The sequence below is a fragment of the Astyanax mexicanus genome, chromosome 13 (genome assembly GCF_023375975.1).
Source record: "Astyanax mexicanus isolate ESR-SI-001 chromosome 13, AstMex3_surface, whole genome shotgun sequence".
NCBI lineage: Eukaryota > Metazoa > Chordata > Actinopteri > Characiformes > Acestrorhamphidae > Astyanax > Astyanax mexicanus.
In genome coordinates this window covers 50,348,838-50,364,912 of record NC_064420.1, presented here as the reverse complement: position 1 = coordinate 50,364,912, position 16,075 = coordinate 50,348,838, and the positions used below count along the sequence as shown (strand labels likewise).

At 37.6% G+C, this 16,075-nt stretch overlaps 1 protein-coding gene and 38 non-coding genes across 39 annotated transcripts in view; 38 read left to right on the top strand and 1 right to left on the bottom strand.

The window, feature by feature from the left end:
* Positions 1 to 14,004, bottom strand: part of LOC103042003 (cadherin-4) — a 626,601-nt gene extending 612,597 nt beyond the window's left edge. The window contains exons 1-2 of the mRNA XM_049463121.1: positions 13,884 to 14,004; positions 10,447 to 10,549 (exon numbers count right to left, since the gene is read on the bottom strand). The gene's annotated coding sequence lies outside the window, so the exon portion shown is untranslated. The remainder of the gene's footprint in view (positions 1 to 10,446; positions 10,550 to 13,883) is intronic.
* On the top strand, positions 58 to 130 carry trnar-ucg (transfer RNA arginine (anticodon UCG)). The gene has a single exon. It is a non-coding gene; the product is annotated as a tRNA-Arg (tRNA).
* On the top strand, positions 264 to 334 carry trnag-ccc (transfer RNA glycine (anticodon CCC)). Its single transcript has one exon. It is a non-coding gene; the product is annotated as a tRNA-Gly (tRNA).
* On the top strand, positions 417 to 489 carry trnar-ucg (transfer RNA arginine (anticodon UCG)). Its single transcript has one exon. It is a non-coding gene; the product is annotated as a tRNA-Arg (tRNA).
* trnal-uag (transfer RNA leucine (anticodon UAG)) lies at positions 584 to 656 on the top strand. Its single transcript has one exon. It is a non-coding gene; the product is annotated as a tRNA-Leu (tRNA).
* Positions 789 to 859, top strand: trnag-ccc (transfer RNA glycine (anticodon CCC)). The gene has a single exon. It is a non-coding gene; the product is annotated as a tRNA-Gly (tRNA).
* On the top strand, positions 943 to 1,015 carry trnar-ucg (transfer RNA arginine (anticodon UCG)). Its single transcript has one exon. It is a non-coding gene; the product is annotated as a tRNA-Arg (tRNA).
* On the top strand, positions 1,110 to 1,182 carry trnar-ucg (transfer RNA arginine (anticodon UCG)). The gene has a single exon. It is a non-coding gene; the product is annotated as a tRNA-Arg (tRNA).
* On the top strand, positions 1,277 to 1,349 carry trnar-ucg (transfer RNA arginine (anticodon UCG)). The gene has a single exon. It is a non-coding gene; the product is annotated as a tRNA-Arg (tRNA).
* On the top strand, positions 1,482 to 1,552 carry trnag-ccc (transfer RNA glycine (anticodon CCC)). The gene has a single exon. It is a non-coding gene; the product is annotated as a tRNA-Gly (tRNA).
* Positions 1,635 to 1,707, top strand: trnar-ucg (transfer RNA arginine (anticodon UCG)). The gene has a single exon. It is a non-coding gene; the product is annotated as a tRNA-Arg (tRNA).
* On the top strand, positions 1,802 to 1,874 carry trnar-ucg (transfer RNA arginine (anticodon UCG)). Its single transcript has one exon. It is a non-coding gene; the product is annotated as a tRNA-Arg (tRNA).
* Positions 2,007 to 2,077, top strand: trnag-ccc (transfer RNA glycine (anticodon CCC)). Its single transcript has one exon. It is a non-coding gene; the product is annotated as a tRNA-Gly (tRNA).
* On the top strand, positions 2,164 to 2,236 carry trnar-ucg (transfer RNA arginine (anticodon UCG)). Its single transcript has one exon. It is a non-coding gene; the product is annotated as a tRNA-Arg (tRNA).
* On the top strand, positions 2,331 to 2,403 carry trnar-ucg (transfer RNA arginine (anticodon UCG)). Its single transcript has one exon. It is a non-coding gene; the product is annotated as a tRNA-Arg (tRNA).
* On the top strand, positions 2,536 to 2,606 carry trnag-ccc (transfer RNA glycine (anticodon CCC)). The gene has a single exon. It is a non-coding gene; the product is annotated as a tRNA-Gly (tRNA).
* Positions 2,689 to 2,761, top strand: trnaq-uug (transfer RNA glutamine (anticodon UUG)). The gene has a single exon. It is a non-coding gene; the product is annotated as a tRNA-Arg (tRNA).
* Positions 2,856 to 2,928, top strand: trnar-ucg (transfer RNA arginine (anticodon UCG)). Its single transcript has one exon. It is a non-coding gene; the product is annotated as a tRNA-Arg (tRNA).
* On the top strand, positions 3,061 to 3,131 carry trnag-ccc (transfer RNA glycine (anticodon CCC)). Its single transcript has one exon. It is a non-coding gene; the product is annotated as a tRNA-Gly (tRNA).
* On the top strand, positions 3,214 to 3,286 carry trnar-ucg (transfer RNA arginine (anticodon UCG)). Its single transcript has one exon. It is a non-coding gene; the product is annotated as a tRNA-Arg (tRNA).
* On the top strand, positions 3,380 to 3,452 carry trnar-ucg (transfer RNA arginine (anticodon UCG)). Its single transcript has one exon. It is a non-coding gene; the product is annotated as a tRNA-Arg (tRNA).
* On the top strand, positions 3,547 to 3,619 carry trnar-ucg (transfer RNA arginine (anticodon UCG)). The gene has a single exon. It is a non-coding gene; the product is annotated as a tRNA-Arg (tRNA).
* On the top strand, positions 3,694 to 3,766 carry trnaq-uug (transfer RNA glutamine (anticodon UUG)). Its single transcript has one exon. It is a non-coding gene; the product is annotated as a tRNA-Gln (tRNA).
* trnar-ucg (transfer RNA arginine (anticodon UCG)) lies at positions 3,861 to 3,933 on the top strand. The gene has a single exon. It is a non-coding gene; the product is annotated as a tRNA-Arg (tRNA).
* Positions 4,065 to 4,135, top strand: trnag-ccc (transfer RNA glycine (anticodon CCC)). Its single transcript has one exon. It is a non-coding gene; the product is annotated as a tRNA-Gly (tRNA).
* Positions 4,218 to 4,290, top strand: trnar-ucg (transfer RNA arginine (anticodon UCG)). The gene has a single exon. It is a non-coding gene; the product is annotated as a tRNA-Arg (tRNA).
* Positions 4,385 to 4,457, top strand: trnar-ucg (transfer RNA arginine (anticodon UCG)). The gene has a single exon. It is a non-coding gene; the product is annotated as a tRNA-Arg (tRNA).
* trnag-ccc (transfer RNA glycine (anticodon CCC)) lies at positions 4,590 to 4,660 on the top strand. The gene has a single exon. It is a non-coding gene; the product is annotated as a tRNA-Gly (tRNA).
* Positions 4,741 to 4,813, top strand: trnar-ucg (transfer RNA arginine (anticodon UCG)). The gene has a single exon. It is a non-coding gene; the product is annotated as a tRNA-Arg (tRNA).
* trnar-ucg (transfer RNA arginine (anticodon UCG)) lies at positions 4,907 to 4,979 on the top strand. The gene has a single exon. It is a non-coding gene; the product is annotated as a tRNA-Arg (tRNA).
* On the top strand, positions 5,074 to 5,146 carry trnar-ucg (transfer RNA arginine (anticodon UCG)). The gene has a single exon. It is a non-coding gene; the product is annotated as a tRNA-Arg (tRNA).
* On the top strand, positions 5,279 to 5,349 carry trnag-ccc (transfer RNA glycine (anticodon CCC)). The gene has a single exon. It is a non-coding gene; the product is annotated as a tRNA-Gly (tRNA).
* Positions 5,432 to 5,504, top strand: trnar-ucg (transfer RNA arginine (anticodon UCG)). Its single transcript has one exon. It is a non-coding gene; the product is annotated as a tRNA-Arg (tRNA).
* Positions 5,599 to 5,671, top strand: trnaq-uug (transfer RNA glutamine (anticodon UUG)). Its single transcript has one exon. It is a non-coding gene; the product is annotated as a tRNA-Gln (tRNA).
* Positions 6,156 to 6,226, top strand: trnag-ccc (transfer RNA glycine (anticodon CCC)). Its single transcript has one exon. It is a non-coding gene; the product is annotated as a tRNA-Gly (tRNA).
* Positions 6,308 to 6,380, top strand: trnar-ucg (transfer RNA arginine (anticodon UCG)). The gene has a single exon. It is a non-coding gene; the product is annotated as a tRNA-Arg (tRNA).
* On the top strand, positions 6,475 to 6,547 carry trnar-ucg (transfer RNA arginine (anticodon UCG)). The gene has a single exon. It is a non-coding gene; the product is annotated as a tRNA-Arg (tRNA).
* On the top strand, positions 6,642 to 6,714 carry trnar-ucg (transfer RNA arginine (anticodon UCG)). The gene has a single exon. It is a non-coding gene; the product is annotated as a tRNA-Arg (tRNA).
* Positions 6,852 to 6,922, top strand: trnag-ccc (transfer RNA glycine (anticodon CCC)). The gene has a single exon. It is a non-coding gene; the product is annotated as a tRNA-Gly (tRNA).
* Positions 14,005 to 16,075: the final 2,071 nt, after the last annotated feature.

Genomic DNA, 16,075 nt, shown 5'->3' with positions numbered 1-16,075 from the left:
GCAGCTTACTTTATCGTGATTCTATCTATTTATAACGTTAAAAACGTAAACATTTTAGGCCCAGTGGCCTAATGGATAAGGCATCAGCCTTCGGAGCTGAGGATTGTGGGTTCGAGTCCCATCTGGGTCGCGACATGCTAGCAGGCAAAGATTGTTCCACGCTTTTTTTTTTGCAAAAAGGCCTTTGTGTGAAATCAGAGATCTGCATTTGAATGCTTTGGAGAAAGTCCAACCCTTTTAATTTTGAAACTAGCAGTCTGTCAGCGCTAATGGTGTAGTGGTATCATGCAAGATTCCCATTCTTGCGACCCGGGTTCGATTCCCGGTTAGCGCATCTTTAAGGCTTTCTTACATTTATTTCTTACATTTCTTACATTGATCCAAAAAAAATAATAATAAAAACTAGCAAATTTGCAGGCCCAGTGGCCTAATGGATAAGGCATCAGCCTTCGGAGCTGAGGATTGTGGGTTCGAGTCCCATCTGGGTCACACTATGCGTGATAGTTATCCATTTGGATCTTTATTGCAGCTTACTTTATTGTGATTCTATCTATTTATAACGTTAAAAACGAAAAAATTTGAAGGCTCTGTTGCCTAATGGATAAGGCATCAGCCTTAGGAGCTGAGGATTGTGGGTTCGAGTCCCATCTGGGTCACGATATGCTTGCAGGCAAAGATTGTTCCATGCTTTTTTTTTGCAAAAAGGCCTATGTGTGAAATCAGAGATCTGCATTTGAATGCTTTGGAGAAAGTCCAACCCTTTTAATTTTGAAACTAGCAGTCTGTCAGCGTTAATGGTGTAGTGGTATCATGCAAGATTCCCATTCTTGCGACCCGGGTTCGATTCCCGGTTAGCGCATCTTTTAGGCTTTCTTACATTTATTTCTTACATTTCTTACATTGATCAAAAAAAAAATAAAAATAAAAACTAGCAAATTTGCAGGCCCAGTGGCCTAATCGATAAGGCATCAGCCTTCGGAGCTGAGAATTGTGGGTTCGAGTCCCATCTGGGTCACGCTATGCGTGGTAGTTATCCATTTGGATCTTTATTGCAGCTTACTTTATCGTGATTCTATCTATTTATAACGTTAAAAACGTAAACACTTTGAGGCCCAGTGGCCTAATGGATAAGGCATCAGCCTTCGGAGCTGAGGATTGTGGGTTCGAGTCCCATCTGGGTCACACTATGCGTGATAGTTATCCATTTGGATCTTTATTGCAGCTTACTTCATTGTGATTCTATCTATTTATAACGTTAAAAACAAAAAAATTTGAAGGCCCAGTTGCCTAATGGATAAGGCATCAGCCTTCGGAGCTGAGGATTGTGGGTTCGAGTCCCATCTGGGTCACGATATGCTTGCAGGCAAAGATTGTTCCATGCTTTTTTTTTGCAAAAAGGCCTATGTGTGAAATCAGAGATCTGCATTTGAATGCTTTGGAGAAAGTCCAACCCTTTTAATTTTGAAACTAGCGGTCTGTCAGCGTTAATGGTGTAGTGGTATCATGCAAGATTCCCATTCTTGCGACCCGGGTTCGATTCCCGGTTAGCGCATCTTTAAGGCTTTCTTACATTTATTTCTTACATTTCTTACATTGATCAAAAAAAAAAAAAAATAAAAACTAGCAAATTTGCAGGCCCAGTGGCCTAATGGATAAGGCATCAGCCTTCGGAGCTGAGAATTGTGGGTTCGAGTCCCATCTGGGTCACGCTATGCGTGGTAGTTATCCATTTGGATCTTTATTGCAGCTTACTTTATCGTGATTCTATCTATTTATAACGTTAAAAACGTAAACATTTTGAGGCCCAGTCGCCTAATGGATAAGGCATCAGCCTTCGGAGCTGAGGATTGTGGGTTCGAGTCCCATCTGGGTCGCGACATGCTAGCAGGCGAAGATTGTTCCACGCTTTTTTTTTGCAAAAAGGCCTTTGTGTGAAATCAGAGATCTGCATTTGAATGCTTTGGAGAAAGTCCAACCCTTTTAATTTTGAAACTAGCAGTCTGTCAGCGCTAATGGTGTAGTGGTTTCATGCAAGATTCCCATTCTTGCGACCCGGGTTCGATTCCCGGTTAGCGCATCTTTATGGCTTTCTTACATTTATTTATCACATTTCTTACATTGATCAAAAAAATAATAATAATAATGAAAACGAGCAAGTTTGCAGGCCTAGTGGCCTAATGGATAAGGCATCAGCCTTCGGAGCTGAGGATTGTGGGTTCGAGTCCCATCTGGGTCACACTATACATGATAGTTATCCATTTGGATCTTTATTGCAGCTTACTTTATTGTGATTCTATCTATTTATAACGTTAAAAACGTAAACATTTTAAGGCCCAGTGGCCTAATGGTTAAGGCATCAGCCTTCGGAGCTGAGGATTGTGGGTTCGAGTCCCATCTGGGTCACGATATGCTAGCAGGCAAAGATTGTTCCATGCTTTTTTTTTGCAAAAAGGCCTTTGTGTGAAATCAGAGATCTGCATTTGAATGCTTTGGAGAAAGTCCAACCCTTTTAATTTTGAAACTAGCAGTCTGTCAGCGCTAATGGTGTAGTGGTATCATGCAAGATTCCCATTCTTGCGACCAGGGTTCGATTCCCGGTTAGCGCATCTTTAAGGCTTTCTTACATTTATTTCTTACATTTCTTACATTGATCAAAAAAAAATAATAATAAAAACTAGCAAATTTGCAGGCCCAGTGGCCTAATGGATAAGGCATCAGCCTTCGGAGCTGAGGATTGTGGGTTCGAGTCCCATCTGGGTCACGCTATGCGTGGTAGTTATCCATTTGGAACTTTATTGCAGCTTACTTTATCGTGATTCTATCTATTTATAACGTTAAAAACGTAAACATTTTAAGGCCCAGTGGCCTAATGGATAAGGCATCAGCCTTCGGAGCTGAGGATTGTGGGTTCGAGTCCCATCTGGGTCGCGACATGCTAGCAGGCAAAGATTGTTCTATGCTTTTTTTTTGCAAAAAGGCCTTTGTGTGAAATCAGAGATCTGCATTTGAATGCTTTGGAGAAAGTCCAACCCTTTCAATTTTGAAACTAGCAGTCTGTCAGCGCTAATGGTGTAGTGGTATCATGCAAGATTCCCGTTCTTGCGACCCGGGTTCGATTCCCGGTTAGCGCATCTTTAAGGCTTTCTTACATTTATTTCTTACATTTCTTACATTGATCAAAAAAAAATAATAATAAAAACTAGCAAATTTGCAGGCCCAGTGGCGTAATGGATAAGGCATCAGCCTTCGGAGCTGAGGATTGTGGGTTCAAGTCCCATCTGGGTCACGCTATGCGTGGTAGTTAACCATTTGGCTGTTTATTGCACCTTACTGTATTGTGATTCTATCTGTTTATAACATTAAAAACTTAAAGTTACAAGGCCCAGTGGCCTAATGGATAAGGCATCAGCCTTCGGAGCTGAGGATTGTGGGTTCGAGTCCCATCTGGGTCACACTATGCGTGATAGTTATCCATTTGGATCTTTATTGCAGCTTACTTTATTGTGATTCTATCTATTTATAACGTTAAAAACGAAAAAATTTGAAGGCCCAGTTGCCTAATGGATAAGGCATCAGCCTTCGGAGCTGAGGATTGTGGGTTCGAGTCCCATCTGGGTCCCACTTGGCTGTTTATTGCACCTTACTGTATTGTGATTCTATCTATTTATAACATTAAAAACATAAAAGTTACAAGGCCCAGTGGCCTAATGGATAAGGCATCAGCCTTTGGAGCTGAGGATTGTGGGATCGAGTCCCATCTGGGTCACACTATGCGTGATAGTTGTTCATTTGGATCTTTATTGCAGCTTACTTTATTGTGATTCTATCTTTTTATAAAGTTAAAAACTTAAAAACTTTAAGGCCCAGTGGCCTAATGGATAAGGCATCAGCCTTCGGAGCTGAGGATTGTGGGTTCGAGTCCCATCTGGGTCACAATATGCTTGCAGGCAAAGATTGTTCCATGCTTTTTTTTGCAAAAAGGCCTTTGTGTGAAATCAGAGATCTGCATTTGAATGCTTTGAAGAAAGTCCAACCCTTTTAATTATGAAACTAGCAGTCTGTCAGCGCTAATGGTGTAGTGGTATCATGCAAGATTCCCATTCTTGCGACCCGGGTTCGATTCCCGGTTAGCGCATCTTTACGGCTTTCTTACATTTATTTCTCACATTTCTTACATTGATAAAAAAAAAATAATAATAAAAACGAGCAAGTTTGCAGGCCTAGTGGCCTAATGGATAAGGCATCAGCCTTCGGAGCTGAGGATTGTGGGTTCGAGTCCCATCTGGGTCACACTATACATGATAGTTATCCATTTGGATCTTTATTGCAGCTTACTTTATCGTGATTCTATCTATTTATAACCTTAAAAACTTGAACATTTTAAGGCCCAGTGGCCTAATGGATAAGGCATCAGCCTTCGGAGCTGAGGATTGTGGGTTCGAGTCCCATCTGGGTCACGATATGCTAGCAGGCAAAGATTGTTCCATGGATTTTTTTTGCAAAAAGGCCTTTGTGTGAAATCAGAGATCTTCATTTGAATGCTTTGGAGAAAGTCCAACCCTTTTAATTTTGAAACTAGCAGTCTGTCAGCGCTGATGGTGTAGTAGTATCATGCAAGATTCCCATTCTTGCGACCCGGGTTCGATTCCCGGTTAGCGCATCTTTAAGGCTTTCTTACATTTATTTCTTACATTTCTTACATTGATTAAAAAAATAATAATAAAAACTAGCAAATTTGCAGGCCCAGTGGCCTAATGGATAAGGCATCAGCCTTCGGAGCTGAGGATTGTGGGTTCGAGTCCCATCTGGGTCACGCTATGCGTGGTAGTTAACCATTTGGCTGTTTATTGCACCTTACTGTATTGTGATTTTATCTATTTATAACATTAAAAACATAAAGCTACAAGGCCCAGTGGCCTAATGGATAAGGCATCAGCCTTCGGAGCTGAGGATTGTGGGTTCGAGTCCCATCTGGGTCACACTATGCGTGATAGTTATCCATTTGGATCTTTATTGCAGCTTACTTTCTTGTGATTCTATCTATTTATAACGTTAAAAACGTAAAAATTTGAAGGCCCAGTGGCCTAATGGATAAGGCATCAGCCTTCGGAGCTGAGGATTGTGGGTTCGAGTCCCATCTGGGTCACGATATGCTTGCAGGCTAAGATTGTTCCATACTTTTTTTTTGCAAAAAGGCCTTTGTGTGAAATCAGAGATCTGCATTTGAATGCTTTGGAGAAAGTCCAACCCTTTTAATTTTGAAACTAGCAGTCTGTCAGCGCTAATGGTGTAGTGGTATCATGCAAGATTCCCATTCTTGCGACCCGGATTCGATTCCCGGTTAGCGCATCTTTAAGGCTTTCTTACATTTATTTCTTACATTTCTTAAATTGATCAAAAAAATAAAATAATAAAAACTAGCAAATTTGCAGGCCCAGTGGCCTAGTGGATAAGGCATCAGCCTTCGGAGCTGAGGATTGTGGGTTCGAGTCCCATCTGGGTCACGCTATGCGTGGTAGTTAACCATTTGGCTGTTTATTGCACCTTACCGTATTGTGATTCTATCTATTTATAACATTAAAAACATAAAAGTCACAAAGCCCAGTGGCCTAATGGATAAGGCATCAGCCTTTGGAGCTGAGGATTGTGGGTTCGAGTCCCATCTGGGTCACACTTTGCGTGATAGTTAAACTTTTGGCTCTTTATTTTAGCTTACTTTATTGTTATTCTATCTATTTATAACGTTAAAAACTTAAACCTTCTAAGGCCCAGCGGCCTAAAGGATAAGGCATCAGCCTTCAGAGCTGAGGATTGTGGGTTTGAGTCCCCGCTGGGTCACACTATGCATGATAGTTAACCACTTGACTCTATAATGCAGCTTTTTTATTGGGATTTTATCGAATTATGCTGTTTAAAAACATATACATTGCAACGCCCAAGGTCCTAATGTATAATATCCTAACGGATAAGGTATCAGCATTCGGAGCTGAGGATTGTGGGTTCGAGTCCCTTCTGGGTCACGATATGTGTGCAGGCAAAGATTGTTCCATGCTTTTTTTTTTTTGCAAAAAGGCCTTTGTGTGAAATCAGAGATCTGCATTTGAATGCTTTGGAGAAAGTCCAACCCTTTTAATTTTGAAACTAGCAGTCTGTCAGTGCTAATGGTGTAGTGGTATCATGCAAGATTCCCATTCTTGCGACCCGGGTTCGATTCCCGTTTAGCGCATCTTTAAGGCTTTCTTACATTTATTTCTTACATTTCTTACATTGATAAAAAATAATAATAATAAAAACTAGCAAATTTGCAGGCCCAGTGGCCTAATGGATAAGGCATCAGCCTTCGGAGCTGAGGATTGTGGGTTCGAGTCCCATCTGGGTCACGCTATGCGTGGTAGTTAACCATTTGGCTGTTTATTGCACCTTACTGTATTGTGATTCTATCTATTTATAACATTAAAAACATAAAAGTTACAAGGCCCAGTGGCCTAATGGATAAGGCATCAGCCTTCGGAGCTGAGGATTGTGGGTTCGAGTCCCATCTGGGTCACACTATGCGTGATAGTTATCCATTTGGATCTTTATTGCAGCTTACTTTCTTGTGATTCTATCTATTTATAACGTTAAAAACGTAAAAATTTGAAGGCCCAGTGGCCTAATGGATAAGGCATCAGCCTTCGGAGCTGAGGATTGTGGGTTCGAGTCCCATCTGGGTCACGATATGCTTGCAGGCTAAGATTGTTCCATACTTTTTTTTTGCAAAAAGGCCTTTGTGTGAAATCAGAGATCTGCATTTGAATGCTTTGGAGAAAGTCCAACCCTTTTAATTTTGAAACTAGCAGTGGTCTACGTCAGCGCTAATGGTGTAGTGGTATCATGCAAGATTCCCATTCTTGTGACCCGGGTTCGATTCCCGGTTAGCGCATCTTTAAGGCTTTTCTTACATTTATTTCTTACATTTCTTACATTGATTTAAAAAATAATAATAAAAACAGACAAATTTGCAGGCCCAGTGGCCTATTGCATAAGGCATCAGCCTTCGGAGCTGAGGATTGTGGGTTCGAGTCCCCTCTGGGTCACACTATGCATGATAGTTAACCACTTGACTCTATAATGCAGCTTTTTTATTGGGATTTTATCGAATTATGCTGTTTAAAAACATATACATTGCAACACCCAATGTCCTAATGTATAATATCCTAATGGATAAGGCATCAACGTTTGGAGCTCAGGATTGTGGGTTCGAGTCCCATCTGTGTCACACTCTACATGGTAGTTTACCATTTAGCTCTTTATTCCAGCTTACTTTATTACGATTCTATCTATTTATAACGTTAAAAATGTTGTAAGGCCCTGTGGCCTAATGGATAAGGCATCAGCCTTCGGAGCTGAGGATTGTGGGTTTGAATCCCATCTGCGTCACACTATGCGTGATAGTTAACCATTTGGCTCTTTATTGCAGCTTACTTTATTGTGATTCTGTTTATTTATAACGTTAAAAACGTAAACGTTACAAGGCCCAGTGGCCTAATGGATAAGGCATCATCAGCCTTTGGCGCTGAGGATTGTGGATTTGAGTCCCATCTGGGTCACACTATGCGTGATAGTTAACCATCTGACTCTATGTGATTCTGTTTATTTATAACGTTAAAAACCTAAACGTTATAAGGCCCAGTGGCCTAATGGATAAGGCATCATCAACCTTCAGAGCTGAGGATTGTGGGTTAGAGTCCCATCTGGGTCACAATATGCATGGTGGTTAACCCTTTGACTCTTTATTACAGCTTATTTCATTGTGATTTTACCGATTTATAACGTTAAAAAACACATATGCTACTAGGCCCAGTGGCCTAATGGATAAGGCATCAGCCTTTGGAGCTGAGGATTGTGGGTTCGAGTCCTGTCTGAGTCATATTATGCATGATAGTTAACCATCTGACTCTATACTGCAGCTTTTTAATTGGGATTTTATCGGAGCTGAGTATTGTGGAGTCCCATCTGGGTCACGATATGCGTGCAGGCAAAGATCAAGTCCATAATCAAAGATCATATACCAATTCTTTTACTTTTGAAACTAGCAGATGCCTTTATCAGCGCTAATGGTGTAGTGGTATCATGCAAGATTCCCATTCTTGCGACCCGGGTTCGATTCGACTTACTCCTCTAAAACTGCCCAAGAAGTCAGTAGATTTTCAGATAATGCTTTAAAATCAGCCTGTTCTTCTGATGGATAATGTGTTTGCTCTTTATTTCTGCATTTTTACTTGGGATTTCATCATTGTAAAATTAAAAAGAAGGTGTAATACTTACCTAATGGATAAGGCAACTGTTTTCATGCTTTTCCACAACATAATAAAAGGTTTGTTTTGTGCACATACAGTGTTGTTGTGCAGAACCTCCAATAAGCCCGGCTGATTTAATTGAATAAAAAATATAATTATGTAATTAATTCTCCATGATCCCAGCATTGATTCCTTCTTGACGATACATGCAGAGATTTGTCTAATCCTGCTACTTCAGTTGCTATTACAGGCATTTCATTGGATTAGATTGGTTTAAGCATTTAAAGAGGGTTGCGAATGTCGGACACATAAAGCTTCCCTTAATTCTATACACACTCTGCAGTGGAACTATTATTATAATGAAGTTAAGGTCATTTTATGTGTAGCACTAACCCGGCCTTGGCTTAGACACTGTATTTAATTAACAACCAAGACTTTTGACTTCACTGTGGGACACACTTAAACAGATTTGTCCAAAAGAGGATTAATTGCTGTTGTCCCAGTGGAATAGTTGCCATGTTTTACATTTTAAAAATGAAGTAATTTTGGACCAGATGTTCATGCTAGTAATGCTTGTGCAATACTTTTTGACATTTTAAGTAAGTAACTGCACCTAAAATCTAGGTTTTACATAGGGCCCAGCATACCAACACCATTAACTAACATTTAACTATATCAATTATACATTTATTGGCAAGCTCTTATGCAATACAAAATTTAAGCCACTGTCGCCATAAAATACCAATAACTACTAACTAAAATGCCATTTTTTAAACAGTTATATGAATAAGTTATACATTTGCAGCTGTGTTAGTTTAATAACACTGACTTTTTTTGCCCTATCTAAACTTTTTCAGAAGTGTTGCTGCATCAACTTCTAAATGAATTAATTTTTTTAGGAAATTGTAAACTGTCTCACTTTTAACATCTAATATGTGTTCTGTGTTGTATTTTTTAATCAAATATTTAATTCATGAGATGTACAAAGCATTACATTGCGTCGTTTCAAACTTAGGAAAAATTTGGAATTGAGGATATGGATGTATACAAATTTTCATTTGAGATGACCACGCCCATAAGTGTAGATATATTCACAAGCACCGTTGCTGTTTAAACTACGCAGAAATAGATTATTGGTAAGGTGTAAGATAGCAATTAGCATTAATAACCTTGCCCAGGGTGTATGATGGAGCCCATAATCATCAGCATTAAAGGAAATAATCACTTGAAATAAATCACTCTGTGTGTAATGAATCTATACAAGTTTTACTTTTTTAATTAAATTACAAATTTTAATAAATTAAATTTGATATTCTTATTTTCGGAGATGCCCATGTAAACACATTTTGTAATGAGAATTATCTATATGTTATAATCTACTGTATATGTCATACATGTCTTCCTCGTAACTTTCAAACAATTACTTACATTTTTAAATTCTTTTTTCACACTACACAAAAATAATATATTTTTTCATTAAACGTTTTTGTTTTAAGTTTATATAACATAGAAAAAAATTTAAAATGTGCATTAACAGTGGTGTTATTTAACTTCTTAAAATGATTTTTTTTTACCATAACAAGGCAGCACTGTAGACATGACAAAAAAGAAAACTGTATAAAATGTAAAAAAAAGTTTAATAAGTTGAAGTATTAATTTGAGTCTAAAGCAGTTTTATTTTTTTTTTATTCATACTGACGTATGTCAAAAGTGGCAAACTTGATGAAAGCGACCTTCAGCAACATGACAGAGTTTTAAACTTGAACTCTGCTCAACTTTATGCAAATGAACAGTGACGTACAGAGACGACTACCAATCAGATTGCTGATTTGAACATTCCCGTGAAACCACACCTCTGACTTTGGTTTGTACTGACGATTTGTTGAGTTAACGACAAAATTAACCGACGGTAAACCAGTAGCTTTTGTTATTTCTATTATTAGTAGACTTTTATTATTTAGTTCCAAATATTAATCTTATTTTTACTGAACATTTTCCCACTCTAAAATAGAGGGCATGGTGCTTTTTGCTAAAACTTAATCAGTTTTATGAGTAAATTAACATGTAGCTACGAACTATGTAAAAGGAGGTTTTGGCCGGGTCGTGAACCTTTAGTGAATAAATAAAGCCCTATATATTGTTTTTTTTTTAAATATGGTGTACTTACAGGCCTTGTTGGAGGCACTTCTGGGTGAACCGTTGTCCGCTGAGTGTGAGGTACTCCTCTAGCCGGTGCAGATAGATCCGTCTGATCTTCACCACCGTATTCACTTTAAATTAAACAAAAATCACCAATAAATAACATCCTTCAAACCATCCTCCAGCTCAAAGTACATTCTTAAAATAAAAAAATACAATTATTAACAATACAGAAATAATCATCAATAACATTTACAGTAGTTAATATTTACTTCATAATTTCACACCACATCTATAAATACAAAATTTCTACAACTTAACGTCTCACACTCTGTATTTGAGTCCACTATTTTCTACTTCATCACTGTTATTTCTACATTATGGTCATAATTATTATATAATATTATAGGGCCCAAAGTACAATCCTGTTGGAATCCACAAGATATATTAAACACCAGTTATATAAAGGTTACCATATGATTCACAATACTCTGGTACCAGGATTAATAACTGAATATTAAACCTGAAGTTTAATATTTCTCTATATATGATATATAATGTGTTTATTCAGAGTACATCTTGAAATACTATATAAACTATATACTGTTGCAACAAATGGCATATTATACTGATATTGACCCATTTGTTGTTTTATAAGTCCACAGAGTTTTTGTACTTAAATTGTTCTAACATACTTTAATACACCTTATAGGTAACATAACTCACGATATAGGGACAAATATGTCCAATTTAAATCTGACACCAAAGCTAAATGTAGTAATTAAAAGAATGTAAAGTATACATATTTTGGTTTGTTCAACACTTTGTTTTGACAAAATAATTCTGTGTATGTTCCTGTATTGCTTAAATGTCTTCAATATTAAATTGTAAAATACAAAAAAAAAAAAAAAAACACACTGAAGTTTGTCCAAACTTTTGACTGATACCTTACGTATATGATCCTAACATATCATCTTCTAGGTAACATATTTGGAAACTAGTGATGGGAGAACAATACAATTAATAAGATAAGGTTAAATTTAGAAGGTTTCTCACGTTCCCAGCTGGATGAATAACTTTAACATTATGAAAACGTTATGAAAACATTCCCAAAACTAAAAAATGAAAACACTGACACAGTGTTACCAAAATTCTAAGAACATTCACAAAACTTGACAGAATGAACGCTTAAGAAGTTTAATGTTTAGAAAATGTTAACTGTGGTAACTCTGTGCTGTGATAATTAGCCTGTTATTTAGCACAGCACAGAGCTAAGTAGCTAGCTAACTAAATAACAGTCTAAATAACACAGCACTGAGCTAGGTAGCTAGCTAACTGGCTAATTACCACAGCACTGAGCTAGCTAGATATTTAGCTAACCGGCTAATCACCACACCACTGAGCAAGATATATAGCTAACCGGCTAAATAACACAGCACTGAGCTAGATATACAGGTAATCGGCTAATTACCACAGCACTGAGCTAGCTAGATATTTAGCTAACCAGCTTACTACCACAGCACTGAAACAGATATCTAGCTAACCGGCTAATTAACACAGCATTGAGCTAGCTAGATATTTAGCTAACCAGCTTATTACCACAGCACTGAAACAGATATTTAGCTAACCGACTAATTACCACAGCACTGAGCTAGGTAGCTAACTAACTAACTGGCTAATTAACACAGCACCGAGCTAGATATTTAGCAAACAGGCAAATGACCACAGTACTGAACTAGCTAGCTAACTAACAGGCTAATTACCACAGCACTGAGTTAGCTAGGTAGCTAACTAACAGGTTATTTACCACAGCACTAAGCTAGCTATGTAGCTAACTAACCGGATAATTACCACAGCACTGAGTTAGCTAGGTAGCTAACTAACAGGTTATTTACCACAGCACTAAGCTAGCTAAGTAGCTAACAGACTGGCTAATTACCACAGCACTGAGCTAGATATATAGCTAACCGTCTAATTACCACAGCACTGAGCTAGATATCTAGTTAACTGGCTAATTACCAGAGCACCGAGCTAGATAGGTAGCTAACTATTAGGATAATTACCACAGCACTGAGCTAGATAGGTAGCTAACTATTAGGGTAATTACCACAGCACTGAGCTAGATATCTAGCTAACTGACTAATTACCACAGCACCAAGCTAGCTAGGTAGCTAACAGGCTAATTACCACAGCATTAAGCTAGTCAGGAAGCTAACTAACAGGCTAATTAACACAGCACTGAGCTAGATATCTAGCTAACTGGCTAATTAACACAGCACCGAGCTAGCTAGCTAGATAACAGGCTAAATAACACAGCACTGAGCTAGATATCTAGCTAACAGGCAAATTACCACAGCACTGAGCTAGCTAGGTAGCTAACTAACAGGTTATTTACCACAGCACTGAGTTAGCTAGGTAGCTAACAAACTGTCTAATTACTACAGCACTGAGCTAGATAGGTGGTTAACTATCAGGATAATTACCACAGCACTGAGCTAGATATCTAGTTAACTGACTAATTACCACAGCACCAAGCTAGCTAGCTAGCTAACAGGCTAATTACCACAGCATTAAGCTAGTCAGGAAGCTAACTAACAGGCTAATTAACACAGCACTGAGCTAGATATCTAGCTAACTGGCTAATTAACACAGCACCGAGCTAGCTAGCTAGATAACAGGCTAAATAACACAGCACTGAGCTAGATATCTAGCTAACAGGAAAATTACCACAGCACTGAGCTAGCTAGGTAGCTAACAAACTGGCTAATTACTACAGCACTGAGCTAGATATCTAGTTAACTGACTAATTACCACAGCACCAAGCTAGCTAGGTGGCTAACAGGCTAATTACCACAGCATTAAGCTAGTCAGGAAGCTAACTAACAGGCTAATTAACACAGCACCGAGCTAGCTAGCTAGATAACAGGCTAAATAACACAGCACTGAGCTAGATATCTAGCTAACAGGCAAATTACCACAGCACTGAGCTAGCTAGGTTGCTAACAAACTGGCTAATTACCACAGTACTGAGCAAGGCAGGTAGCTAACTACCCTGCTAATTACCACATCATTAAGCTAGCTAGATAGCCAACTGACAGGATAATTACCACAGCACTGAGCTAGCTAGCTAGCTCAGTAATGTGGTAATTAGCCTGCTAGCTAGCTACCTATTGCAGTGCTGTGGTAATTAGCCAGCTAGTTATGTAACTACCTAGCTCTGTGCTGCAGTAGTTAGCCTACTTATTTAAGCCTACTTTTTTATAATACTTTAATAATACACTCATACTTTAATACTCTAATACTTTAATAACATTATTTTACCCTAATAAAACTCTAGTACTCTTAACTGTTGCTAATCATCTCTAAGGAAACCTTATAAATATTTACTATATATCAAAAACATTAAAAAACAATATCAACAATACTGACATATTTCTTTAAAATATCAAAGAAAATTTTATCCACCTATAAAGCTCATTTTCTGTTTTTAGAGATCTCTCCACTGTCCAAGTCCACTTTTGCCTGTATTTTTAACAGTTCTGACAAATTATTTCAGAGCAAAGTAGCTAAAACCTGCTTAAAAAGACCTTAAATGTATCTAGACTAATTTGCATATTTGTGAAGTCATCACGTTATTTGCATACTGCCCAGTATCACATGATATCAGTTAAACTAAACCAAAAAACCAACAGCAAAAATGTTTGTATTTTGAAAAAAACTGAATATGTACATAATTATTGTATTTTAATTCACATAATTATGCAATGGAGATAAAATATATGCAAATGTTATTGTACTTTAACAGATAAAATCAAATATATATATATTTTTGTTTGTCACATCACAATAACACAGGGGAACGAAAAATGTACATGAAAAGTCCCTACAGTGAAGAACTCACTACAGCTCTGGGAAAAAAATGAAGAGAGCACTTTAGTTTCTGAATCAGTTTCTCTGGTTTTGCTATTTATAGGTTTATGTTTGAGTAAAATCAACATTGTTGTTTTATTCTATAAACTACAGACAACATTTCTCCCAAATGCCAAATAAAAATATTCTCATTTAGAGCATTTATTTACAGAAAATGAGAAATGACTGAAATAACAAAAAAGATGCAGAACTTTCAGACCTCAAATAATGCAAAGAAAACAAGTTCATATTCATAAAGTTTTAAGAGTTCAGAAATCTTGGTTTGATGGCTTGTGGTCATCCATCTTTCTTTTGATTATATTCCAGAGGTTTATAATTTGGTAAAATCTAAGAAACTCATCATATTTAATTGGTCTATTTTTTTCCAGAGCTGTATATGCAAGAATATAAATATAAAATATCTACATGTAATTTACACTAAACATACCTTATTGCACTTTGTAAATGTACAGGTATTAAAATATAAACTAGAAATGTACATGTGTAGTTGTTTATATCACTATATGCATATAGTCATAGGGCTAGAAGTGAAACAGTTTTAAACTGGTAAATGGGGAAAGTGTTGGATAAAGATTACGTTCGGTTCAGAAACAAAAATTTTTACTTTTTATCTGATTATTGGGCATCTGTCACGTCTGGTGCTGTTAGCTCCTCTGTCCCTTCCACACCCAGCTCTAACGGAGGTTCTCAGGTCAACAACTACATTACCCAGAATGCACCACCCGCTGACATCACGCACTCACCTGATCACGTGACACCTCACCTGCTTCCTCCAGGAAGTCCTGAATACTGATTACTGGCACTATAAAAGAGCACTCCACACAAACACCCACGCCGCGTATTGTAGGTTCTCCTCATTACAAAGCGTTTCTATATCTCTTGTCTCAGTTTATCTCGTGTATGACCTTGCCTTTGTTTTCTCGACGCCGATTATTGCCTTTGCCTCTGATATTGGATTGCTTGTGTATTACCTGGACTGTGTTTTCACTACTGCCTCTTGGATTACCTCTGACATTGGATCTCTCGTGTACGAACTCTGGACTGTCTCTCGTTTATGGTATGGTTTTGTCTACATTGCTCTGGTTTCTGGTGATTAACTGTTTTCTGTATCAACCACGTATTACATCTGTTTATTTTTATAATAAACATATATTTTTATCAGTATCTGCACGTGTCTGCAATTCTGTGCTCATCATGACAGCATCTCTTCTCAACTAATTTTGTGGTTCAACTCAAAGCTAGCAGTTGTTGGATAAACAGGATTCATCCCAATTGTGTACAAATTACTAATACTAACTAGTGTTTCAGGATGAAGTATATTTGTTGTATATTAAACTCTTCAAGATACATTCCGTACCAGTTAAAAATTTGGACTTACCTCTTCTCATTCAATGTATTTTTTTCTTTTTATGATTTTTTACATTGTAATTTTAATATTGAAGATTATATTAAAGCTATACAGGAACACATGTAGAATTCAGTATACAACCAGAATATGTAAGAAGAAGTAGCACATTTATCTTTAAGGACAAACCTGTTCACTCTTGGTATTTTAATCTCAGTGTCTTCATGAGGTAGAGTATATTTACCCATCTTGAGCACAAACCCCATGCCCAATGATGCTGATTGGGTGGAATATTGCAGTGTGGCCCATGTTTAATATGAGCTTTAAAGCTAGCATAAGTATTAGATTCTGCTTTGTGTATATTTCCATTTATTTGACTTAA